The sequence below is a fragment of the Eufriesea mexicana genome, unplaced genomic scaffold (genome assembly GCF_001483705.2).
Source record: "Eufriesea mexicana isolate 0111107269 unplaced genomic scaffold, ASM148370v2 scaffold5017, whole genome shotgun sequence".
NCBI lineage: Eukaryota > Metazoa > Arthropoda > Insecta > Hymenoptera > Apidae > Eufriesea > Eufriesea mexicana.
Window position 1 is genome coordinate 353,618 of NW_016912971.1, and position 12,096 is coordinate 365,713.

General features: G+C 39.6%; 1 long non-coding RNA gene across 1 annotated transcript in view; it reads left to right on the forward strand.

The window, feature by feature from the left end:
* Nucleotides 1-8,313: 8,313 nt before the first annotated feature.
* The window catches only part of LOC108551746 (uncharacterized), a 4,476-nt gene continuing 693 nt past the window's right edge, over nucleotides 8,314-12,096 (forward strand). The window contains exons 1-3 of the long non-coding RNA XR_001890503.1: nucleotides 8,314-8,397; nucleotides 9,369-9,515; nucleotides 9,734-9,941. This is a non-coding gene — a long non-coding RNA (uncharacterized LOC108551746). The remainder of the gene's footprint in view (nucleotides 8,398-9,368; nucleotides 9,516-9,733; nucleotides 9,942-12,096) is intronic.

Genomic DNA, 12,096 nt, shown 5'->3' on the forward strand with positions numbered 1-12,096 from the left:
AAAGCGGACAATCATTTAATGACGAAATAACTTTATAAAGAGATTATCGTCTGAAGAACGTAAAATTCCTTCTTCAAAATTATTCGGCACATTCAGAAGGTATGAAATAAAGTCTCCAATTTAGCCTTCTCAAAGAATTCCATAGCATCGCTTAAATAGGAATAAAATTCCAAAGGAAGGATTACGGTTACAGAAAAATTCATTCCTTCGCTCTGTTATCTAGAAAAATTCAGCGTTGCCGCCTTACGTCTGCGCTGTATTAATTAACCACGAGCCGCGTATCTGGCTGTGTGATCTCGCGATGAAATGAAAACTTTTCTCCGTCCCGTTTAGAAACCTTCACGCGTCACGTGTGACGCTACTAAAAATTAATTCCTTCTCATCGCGATGCCGAACATGGAACAAATGACGAATCGTCATCTCGATTGACTTGTAAGGCTAAATAAATATTTCGTAGCTCGTGGCTAGGTCTAAGGACGCGAAGTCGACGTCGGTGGCGGCGACGCACCGAGCGTGCTTCCTGCCGCTTGACCGGAAGTCGCGAGTCAGAGGCTCGGCTCTACGTAGGCGTTACGCTTCCTTACGCGTATCTACACCGTCTCGCTACCCAGTTTCTCCTCTGCCTCGTTGCTGCTCTCCGAGGAAGGCCCTTCGACGCTCCTCGCTCCTCGCACCTTCTTTCAAGGTCATCCTATCCGGGCCAACCTTTCCTCCGTTTTCTTCATCCTCTTTTCTTTCGTATCCTTATCTTCCCATTGACTTACAAAATAAAAGGATTGGTCATATACCAACGTCACGCGACCATATTCGTTGACCGATTAGATCAATCGAATTATGACTGCTTTTTCGACACTTGCTCTTAATAATGGCTAACTTTTTTCTCTCCGTCTTTTCAGTCTCTATTCTAACAACCTAACACGCACCTGTACAAGCAGCTGAGGCACTGCGCACAGAAACGGAAAGCGAAAGTGTACCGTCGCCGAAAAAGACATGTGAACCCCAGTCGTGGTATCACCGATCCAAATATCGCGATTAACCTACCACCTTATCGCGGACAGAGGCAGAAAAACGGAACGGACGCGTTGAGGAACAATGGGGAATAACTATTACGACCTGTTAGAAATCTCGAATCTCTCTAGAAAGTGAACTCCACACTGGTCGTTAGGTCGTGGCTGGTATACTGCTCGTGCTTATTAACTAATTCACAATGAGAGGAGCGTACACGCTGTTCCATTTCTTTCGGTGAAATCCTTCTCGCGATTACGAGCGAGTCACGCCGCTTAACGATGCCGTTAATTGACCCGCACGCAAAGAGCGCCTCCTGCCTCTTCCCCTTACCTTACCCCTTTCCCTCCTTGCCCTCCCATCCCCTTAGCGCTTTCTTACGCTCCTTCTCGTTTCCTCCCCACGTTATCCACGCGCGTATTTATTCCATGATCGCAGACAAGCCTCGCGACTTAACGATGTCGTTAATTGTCCCCACAGGAAGACAACTGAGCTCACAAACTTTCTGTCAAATGTGACCACATTAAACCTGTTCCACGCTACGGACGCGTAACTGTATTTGAGGCTGGCTAGGTACATGCTAGGGAAACAAGGAAGCAAAAGCCTGTGGTAAGGAATAAATTTCTTATGTTTCGACACCTACGTTATTATTACTGGATGTTTACGTATATATAAAAAGTTTGAAATAAAATTTTGAAAGGAACAGATAATGAGGCTATCGTTGATTTGTTATCCAGGACCAGGTCGTAATTTTACGGAAACTGTCCGTTAATTAATGGATTCAAGTTCACGGGTGTCCAAATTAGACAGGAAGGATGGAAGATTTATTGCAACGAGAAGAACGAATTTCGTAATAATGTACGATAAGCAAATTTGTCGACTGGATATTCGTTTTTGCAAGCGATCCCCGATACAGGAATCACACGATGATATCGCCACGGTCAGGCCTGTATCGAACGATATGCTTTCCGCTTCTTCGACACTAATTGGCCGCGTTAAAATCTCACATCTGGCGTATCAATAATCTCACGCGATAGCGGGAGCCCTATAATTACCGGGAGATTAATTATAATTGGGGTACGATAATCCTCTTCTTTCTCGGTACCTTTCCTTCGTTCCATTGCTCTCTTTTGGGACATTGTTAATTCACCAGATATCATCAACCTTTATACTCTTCTCCTCTCCGTTATGAACAAAAAATTCTTCATCATCACATACTACACTAAATTTATCGCTTCGTTGCTACCTAAACTTATTTTTCTATTTGCACTTTTATCCCTAATTGATTCTATATACTATGTATCATCAATCTGCTGAGATAAATCAATTTTCTATTGTTCCAGTACTGGAATCAACAATAGTCACAGTCTTCGTTAACGAGCTTAAGTAATATATCGATCAAGCCAGGAGGATCCTCGCAGTGTCTTCTGCTGAGCCATTCAACTTTCACCTTCTTTCAACTTTCATTCACTTTTTACATGCGTAATCCAAGGCCTGAGAGATGTCCAGTCTCGAAAAGCATCGTTCCATGTGTTCGCGTTACGGTCGAACGTGAAGAGGAACGGCTCTGGCGATGCATATGCAAATATATCGGGGCGAAGCCGCGTTCTAAACGCAGTCGGGGCCGGCATCACGGTACGACTTCCTTCCTCGAATCGGTGTCCCGCTGGATCAGCGCGTTGGTCGAGCCGAAGGGCGGTTAGGTGTACCGTTTCACTCGGCTAATTTCGTGGCTTCGCCCTGTTTCTTTTTCATCTCTCTTTTTTCTCCCTTTTCCCTCTTCCTCTTTCTCTATCTTTTCGTTCGCACGCCGAAATAAAAGCATAATTGCTGGCGAAAAAGCGCGGGGGAACCGTCACACACACGGCCCACCGACTTCCGATGCGATCAACGTCAGCATGGACACAACATTCAGCGTCGTATCGCTACCCTAATTATAATTAGTCTGCCGATAATTGCGCCTTGAATTCTAATGCGGTCGAACAGACTGCCAGGAACACGAGTTCTCGTAACTTACCAGTGTGCCTCAACGGTTGCCTTGACAGTTGTTTCGGCGGTTGCCTCAACGTGACCAACAGGGATCGAAATAGTTTACAAATTTTGTAGAAACAGAGGGGCACTGTGACGTTTTCCTTTTCTTCCTTTTTCTTTTTTGATTGAATCGTTATTCAGCCTCATGAAAGTCGCGTGAATTGTATAAGCGTTGGATGGAAAGTAGGATTTCAGATGCTGAAGGTCTAAGGTGCAGGATGACTCAGTCGTGAAGTTGTATGTTTTTGAGTTGACACGCTTAATCGAGGATTGGAGAAAGTCGTTGGGTGGGAGATTTTTATTATCAGACTGGTTGCAGCTTCTTCTTAATTAATTTTTTAACGACTCCGTCACAGTGTTCCCATGTATTATAAAATGTTATAATATATTCGTATAATTAAGTGAAAAGGACAGTGATCGAGCTGGCACGTATCGATTAAAAGGTGTTGGGCGTCAATTAAGAATTAATATCATCAAATAATAATCGTTCTGCACGTTATCACGTGATCGATAATTTTTCTGTTTTATATCTTCAATACTAGAACTACCCACCTGTAAAGTTTGTCTAAATACGCTATTATCTATGCAGATGATGATAATAATTGAATTGGTACAACAATAAATAAATACGTATTTATCCAAGCAAAATTAATTTTGCCAAAAGCAGCTGCATGTTTTCGGTAATTGCCAAAGTGAAAAGTCTGAAACAAATCATTTTAATTGACTTGGTACTACAAAAGTAGTTCAAATAATGAATCTTCATTTTTAGGAATTATATCGCAATATATTCCTCTATTATCTTTTACCACTGATCAAACGGAGAATAAAATGTGCCAACATTCCGTGGGTTGAAATTTAATCATGCAACAACGATCGTTATCTCTGTAATTGGCTGAATTTCAGTTGGATACGGCGACCGGGGGATATTCCTGTTACGAGACGATTCACCTGTTGATTCCGGAGGATAACTTCCTGTCCGTTCACGGAAATGCACCTTTTTTAAGCAGTGTACTCATCTAGCCCGTAAATCTCTCGCTCTGATTGCCTCAACCCTCTCGCTACGAAGAATATACGTCCTTAAGTATATGCCTAGTACCTGAAACTACCTCGTTTACTAAAAGTGTACGTATATTCACTCATAATTTTATAATATTTTTATTTACATATCTACTATATCATGCCATAATTAGGTACACACTGTAGTTCAATAGCTTTAGTATAAAGCACTTACATGTTAATGTCCATGTACCCTTGCATACAAAATTCTTTCTTATCTATCAAAAATGCTTTCAGATCCAAGGCTGCTACGACGAAAAGAATAGAGATACTGAAATTCCGACGAAATTTTATAAAACGAATCTCTGCATATCAAATCAAATTTGAAATTTCAACAAAGAAAAGACTCAGAGAAAACATTCGAACTTTCGAGAAGCGTGTTCCATCTAGATGATCGATGGTCACCATTTCATAAGCGTCGACACGGATACCTGTGCCACAGAAACGAATTATGAAAACTGAAGTAGTAACATAGATTTGTTATATTGCATGGTATCATCGAACATGATCACGATCGACAGATCGTTACCACTAGGCAATAAAAACGTCGTTCAGAAACGTGTTGAACTTGTAACTCGCTGTCCATTCAATGGACAGCCGAACGAAAACTTAATGGACGGTCAATTAACGTCAAAAAAAGTCGCTGCGTGAGGCATGGACGTTGATCGAGAAGCAACGTCGAAATTAATCTTCACCAGAACCTATCTGGGAGACGAACCACTATGGTATAGCTGGAAGAACAGAAATTCAGCGATATTTAGCTGGTAACCTCCAAGAAACCAAGAAAATTATTCGCAACCAAATTGAACACCTGTTAGTCGTCGTTGCAATGTGTCCTCAAAGAGATTGTAAATCGATTGCACCTCCGTTGGTTAATTAACCAATCAGACTGTCTGAAAAATTTGAAAGAATGTCGATGCACGGTGTATGACTAATTATACTTGCCTCGTGAAACGATTGATCGATCATCTTATGATTCCTGTACTCGAGTAATTGATATTCGAGTACTCTTGGCTACTTGGTAAGCCATTGATTGATTAATTCGACATCCTGCTTTGAAAGATTTTATTTTATCCATTTGAATTAACTGGAATACTTTAGTTACCTAGAGATAAAATGTGAATAGCTTCAACTAACTTTGAATAGATGAGATAAACAATGAAGTATTAGTAATCTTATAAAAATCAAAATATTTTTCGTTAAATCACTTCAAAGAAAAATTATTTAAAGAAATCAGAAAAGCTATTACATCTAAATCACAACTCAAAATAGAAATACTACACATTATTTCAATGTAAGAGAAACAAAGAGAAAGGAAATGAAAAACTTTCCAATTACATATGTAGGACCAGTTTTCGTATCTAGTGAAATGGCACATCATATTACATCTAGATCACGATACATAAGAACCCGCAAATGCGGTGGCACAAGGTCCGTGAGAATCGTACCGTTTTCGCGAGGAAGGAACCGTTTCACCATTTCTCGGCTCACGTTTTATTATCATTAGAGTTATTAAAAGCAGCAGTTACAGTCATACATATTAATGAACCGGTTTCTATTCGTCACGCTTTTAATTTACAAGATCGTTACATTGTCTCGTACGTGCTTTCTATTCCTCGCCAAGTTTGGCACATATCTTTCTCTCACCTCTGACCATACACTTAACAAACCTCAACTCAACTGTGAATGGTCAAAAAGTTTCCAAAAGTATCTCTGAAGAAAAAGAAAGAACCTCCGAATATTGTAAGAATCAAGTTCGTCGTCCAGACATCAAAACAAACAAACCCTCGACGACCAGAAGCATCGACGCCTACGCAAGAATATCAGAGATGCAGAGCACCTGACCACTGGATTCGTGTTGGTAAGACTCCGAAAATAACCTCATCGATAAATTTATCGACACTTTAATTACTGGAAATTTCTCCAAGGAGGGAACGAAGGCACGAACCACCAATGGCTGACAGAGCCATCGAGCCTCGACCGATCGCCGGCCCTGAACGACGCCGCTATCAACGCTCGACCATGGAATCCTTAACTAAGGATTAACATCGTCGATCGGCTCGCACATTCACTCGCAATGTTCGAAGTAAGATTGGGCCAGGCGAGCTGGAGAAGAAAGCACGGGGGCAGAGAAAGAGAAGGAGGGAACTAGAGTTAAGATCGAACGATGAAACGAGATGGTGAAAAGATGCATTGCACGCGCGGATGGAAGGTGCGGACGTACACCTGAGAGCAGGTGCATCGCAAGGTCTCGATCCTCTCCTCTTTGCTCTTCTCTTTCTCTCTTTCTCCTGCTAACGTCGGACAATCGGTCGATCCGGGGGACATAAAATTGATCGGGTCCGGTTCGTCGATCCTGCCCGTCGTATCGCTTCTTTTCTCCCCGGCTTTTCCCTTGGCTGATCGATTGGAAAATTAAACATCGTTACCGCGACCGTTGCAGCCGCGGTCTCTTCGCACGATGATCGGTCTGATGTTTTCTGTGTAGCTCTCGTTGAGTAACTCGTCTCCGCGAGGAAACGAACAACCGTGGATAATTTGGTGCTTTGTGTGACGATAGCTTTCAGAATTTCGTATTCGCGGAGTTCTGTCGCGTTTGCTTCGTTCATTGAATCGTAATTCGTATTCATTTCTTCTTCGCTTTGGGGAATATGTGATTTTACACTTTTCGTCATTTTTTTACATATTTCTCGCTTGAATATTACCTAAATACTACGATTTTAAGAAAATGCAAATTTTCTATCACAGAAGTCTTAGGAATATTGAATGACTAAAGAAGTCAATACGAAAGAAATCACTTTTAATAGCATTCGACTTTATCTTTCCTCGAAAAATATGTGGAAATTCTTATGCTTTTTGGTATATTTTCAGAACGAGGTATAAAGTCAGCTGCACGAGATGAAGCTATTCACAATTACCCTCTCAAGTTCCCATAAGTATTCATAGAATTTCTTTCTTTTGCTCGAAGCAATTACGATCATTCGACCTTCGGAGAATTCGCAAACTGTATATCGTATGCGGGCGTCTTAATTATATAGGTATATCCGTTTTTTGTTGACGATTTTTCACTTCATTAATAACCTACAGATTAAAGGATCTTCAAACAGTGATCCTGGTATCGATAACTCCATGAAACTCGTCGACCTGAAAGTGATTCTTCCAACAGGCCCTTCAACTTAATGGGGGATACTTATGGCCTTGTTTTACCGTTTTAGGAAAAGGATCGATGATTTTTTTAACTAAAAATCTATTAATGCCTTCGCCGTCAAACAAAGGGCACCGGAAGCTAGACGTGTCTAAATGATCCCTTAGTTTCTTGCATCAAAGAAGCAATTTTCACTGCATTCTCCAGCTGCTGCGATTAGTTCCACTGGGTAACTTCTAGTTCCTTGCAAAGGAACCTTTAAAAAGTCACGAATATCTTATACAAATGCGACTAACTTCGTCGATACTGTTTCTGATAGGAAAAGAACAGAAAAATTCGAGTAAATGAGCTATCAAGAAAATGAATACTAGAACTATCAAACACGATAAAATGGTAAGTTTCAATTTTCTGTTATTGTAATTACTAGTAGTATGCTTAAAATTAATAGTGATTTTTTACTAAGATAGGAATACAATTATATACCATCTTAATTATGGTATATATTAAGAAATTCTTGATCTCGAGATCAAATTCTCTGATAATTAAATCACGCGATGGGGAACAAATGGAGGAAATAAAGGAAAAATAATGAAAGGAGCGGAAACATTTATACTCTGGGAATGATGTTGAAAATGTCCGTTTAAGTCTACCAGGTGTGACAATAATTCGCAGCTCATGGAGGCTTTTATTCGTTTGATGGCCGACTGAATGAGAGGGCGTGAAGATAGGAACGTAATAATCGTGCAGTGACCAAGTCGTTGAAGCGTAATTCGATCGGTACGTAGGCAGTGGTAAGATCGGAAATCGAAACGCTGCGTTGACCCTCTGTCTCGAAGAAGCGGGAATGATCGGCATCGAAAGCAATCACGCAGATGATGACGCGATTACAGCCAGCAGCTGCTTGTTCGCGTCGATGATCACCGCCCTCGGGTTTCAGCCGTACCGCTGTCGTGTCCTCTGCCACGGTATCTCCGATCGTGTTGGAATCTCGTTTCCAAAGAATTCCACGTCTTTTCGCGTAACTACGTGCGAATTGACGATTATGAAGCGACGGTGTGGTCCCTCGAGTTGATACGACGCCAGACCCTTCGACGAGTTTCTCTAAGGAATGAAATGATGATGAAATGTTCATAATGATAATGGTGTTACTCGAAAACTAGGTAAATAAATAAATATCTTGTTTGGTTATAAGAATGTTAAATAAAAGAGTTTCAAACAATTAAATTACTTCACTTAAGGTATTATTAATTGAATTTTATTCAATTATGATAAAACTTAAATGAAGTTTAAAGAATAAAAGTTCAGAGTAAAAAATATTTAAAGAAAAAATTACAGTGGAGGCAGGAGTTTAATTAAAGTAAAGTAGAGTTAACAGAAAGGTTCAACTAGTTCCCTAAATCATTATCAAAGGGGGTAGTTTTGTTTTATTATTAACCTTCGATTAGGGAGTATGAGTTAAGGGGGCCAATGATGGTGGGCGCAACTGATAATTCAGAGGTAACTCTTCCAAATGAATTATGGGTTTCCTTGCATCGCGTGTTATTTTCTCGACGCACGTAAATAAGCGTAGAAAGCGGCAGAACGGCAGAAAACGTATCGCAATTTACACTCTGCAGCCTCGATGTATCTGTAATTTCGATTCGTTACCGTGTAATGATCCACGATAATCCCCTGCTTCTCTTTCTCTGCCACGATCTGTCGGGCCGCAGAGGAATATTTAAAACACTCACGTGTCTGACTTTCTCTCGACATCTTCTACTGTCAGCGTTAGGTCAGTGGTATCCGTGGATTATCTTTCAACATCTACATCTTTTGTTCCTCAGTTTTATAAAATTACGATAGAATAAAACATTTTATGAAGTTCAATTAATAGACAAAAATGTGAATTTTCTTCAATAATTTCTCAACTTCAATATGAAAATTCTTTTTTTTGAAATAAGCCAAAATATTGTAAAATTGGATATCCTAACTACTTTTCAAGTATATTAAAGTCACAGTGATTCAAAGACTTTTATATATACATTTTTATGCTCATAATCCTTGGAGTAGAAACACTATGCATCTTAATACTAAATTTTGATGAATGTATAATTTTTGTTTCAATTTTAATTATCAAATTTTGTTATTCTAGGCTCAATGCGTCCTTGTTGAGTTGCATAAATTGCCACTTTTGGATTCACATTGATGGAGAGTTCTTCTAGGAAGCATGTGCAGATGTTACAGCACCTCGAGGGGTTGTGAATATGACGAGGACTCTATGTTCTCCTTAAATCGAGGGGTAACACCCTTTTATTTTGCTTGCGTCAGGATCACGTTTTTCCATATTAATTCAGTCTTTTTATTTTATTTTAACATCGTTTCTTTGATTTCGTTACTTTCCTAGTTTTCAATTACTTAGTATGATAAATGTAGTTTTGTTGTGGATAATTGCTAATCTAGTTTCGAATCAAATAGCTGCCTTACTTTCATTTATTAAATTTTAAATTTCTTCTGCAGGCTGGGCGAAGTATGCATGCAATGGAGGGAGGACAGAATTAGGGGTCTAGGGTGGGTCACTTTACTTGGCTACCTCCACGTGGTGCGACCTGGCTAATCGATAACGTTTTCCAAGATTTATATCTTGCGAAACTTTCTAGAGCTGACTACTATGGAATACTTTGAACATTCTTATTAACTTTATTCTTGAATGGAGAAAAATAAATAGGTATGTATAACTTCTCCACTTGAACAAAAGTCAATGTTAATTTTTCTAATAGCAAGTAGTCTGGTATCAATCATTGTGAATTAATACTTCTGGTTTTAGATCTTAGTGTCAAGTCTAGAATCTATTTTAGTATCATTGCTGCTGTTAATAACAATCCACATAAAAGTGTCTCGTTATAGCTGCAAAATGTAACAGATTTATTGCCAACATTAATAATCGAGATACGTGATATCAGTGTGTGTGAATCGGTGGTATATTGCATAGATGCTCGATCGATGATAAAACTGAATTTAAATGGCACTTGACGATGTTCCTGTACACTTGGATTTAAGCTGAAAGCACTGCAAGAAACGAATAGCGCTCGTTTGTACGTCGGTGACAACTAGCGTTGGTTCATCCATTATTCACCGTTCATCCATTTACTTCATTTACCTCATTCACTTCGGTGTATCGCCGCAAAAACCAGTAACCGGACACTCGTAACGCGCGCGTCGCAATGCATGGAATGTACCGCAGAAAATAAACGCAACGACGCAGGAATCTTATTCTCGAGAAAGCTCCTCTCTCTCTTTTTTTATAAACTATTTTCCCTTTTAACTTTAAATTCGTACGCGAAATGGAGTCGAAGATCGTAGGTGCATTGCTGATCATGCAATTATTCCTTATTATCAAATATATTTAAGCGTAATATGGTAGTACTAGAATGTATGGTAGTACAAAGTAGAATAAAAAGCAGTAGTTGGTTAGTGACCATTTGAATCGTTTATTGCTAATATAAATACCATTCTTTTACAAATCGAATCGACGTAATGGCGGTCCATAACACGCATAAAAAATATCGTCTAATCGAGCCTAATGACGGAATAATGCTACAGCGTTCGACAAATTGTAATACGTTGAGAAGAATTGAAAGAGAGAAAGGGAGAGACCGAGAGGAAGAGTAAGAGAGAAAGAGAGAAAAAGGGGCAAGAGAGAAAAAAGTGAAAGAACGAGGACTGATGGAGAACGTGACTCCTCTTTTTCTTTTCACCTCCACATCGTCGAACAATCGTCTTGTCGATCATTCAGAGGAAAGAAAAGAGAGAAATAAAGGTATCGTTTCTACCTTTCCTTTATCGATTGCTCGACAATCGTCCTCGTTTTATACTTGTTTGAAATCCGGCGCTACATTTCGATAGTTTTATCGTGTCGATCGAACGATTCTATGCACAAGAAGTAATTAATCACGAAATAAAATCTAAAAGCTATTCCACGGTGCTGCCTCGACGCTTTGTTCGTTTTCCCGTTTCTTCGTCTTCCGTTTCGAGAAAGTACATTCGAGAACTTTCCTGGCAAGCCTTCACGGTGTTCGTGTCTTTAAATCAGTCGACTTCCGTCTCGTATTTCTTCACGTACTTTCTTGCTCTTTTCTTCTTCTTTTGGCTACGTCTTTCCGCTCTTTTTTTCTCTTTTTTTCCATTTTTTGTTTTCGTTTTTTCGTTGAAATATACTTGTTCCTAATCCAGCTAGCTCGAACTTGTTCTATTAAGTACCTAATAACGAGTGGCACGATTAATTTGTACAAATTGCCTAAACAATAGCGCGCGTATTGAAAATTTCAAGGCTAATTTTATCTTATCCATTTTTCCCCCTTAAGAAGATCCGCAAGATGCAATTGTCCCTTAATGATTTATTAAATATCGACAAGTTAGTTCAATTTTTATACATACTTTACACAACTCGAGAGAATCCATCGTCGCTCATTTCATCTCATCAGTTTTTCAAAATCGTTTAAAATACACGGAAATTGATCAATAAAACTTTATTCCTTAATTAATCGACTTCGTTCCAACATTGACTGAACGCGATGCCGCAATGTCGTTTCTCGAAATCACGTGTTAAAATCCTATCGGCGAGAACGGGAAGATCCGGTGACCGGAATCACTTCCGTGTTGCGCTCATTGTGCCAGCTAATTGGATCTAACTTCACTAACGCGGGGCTAATTTCATTCACGATCTAGCGAAGAACGTCGATGAATGAACGCTAAGTCCTTTAAAACATTTTCATTGCACTATTTGAGCGTAGAATTCTCGTGGGTGTCATCTGTTACTGTCAACCAAGCCCAGAATTCTTATATAAAAAAAAAAAAAAAAAAAAAAAGGAAAAAACAGGAAG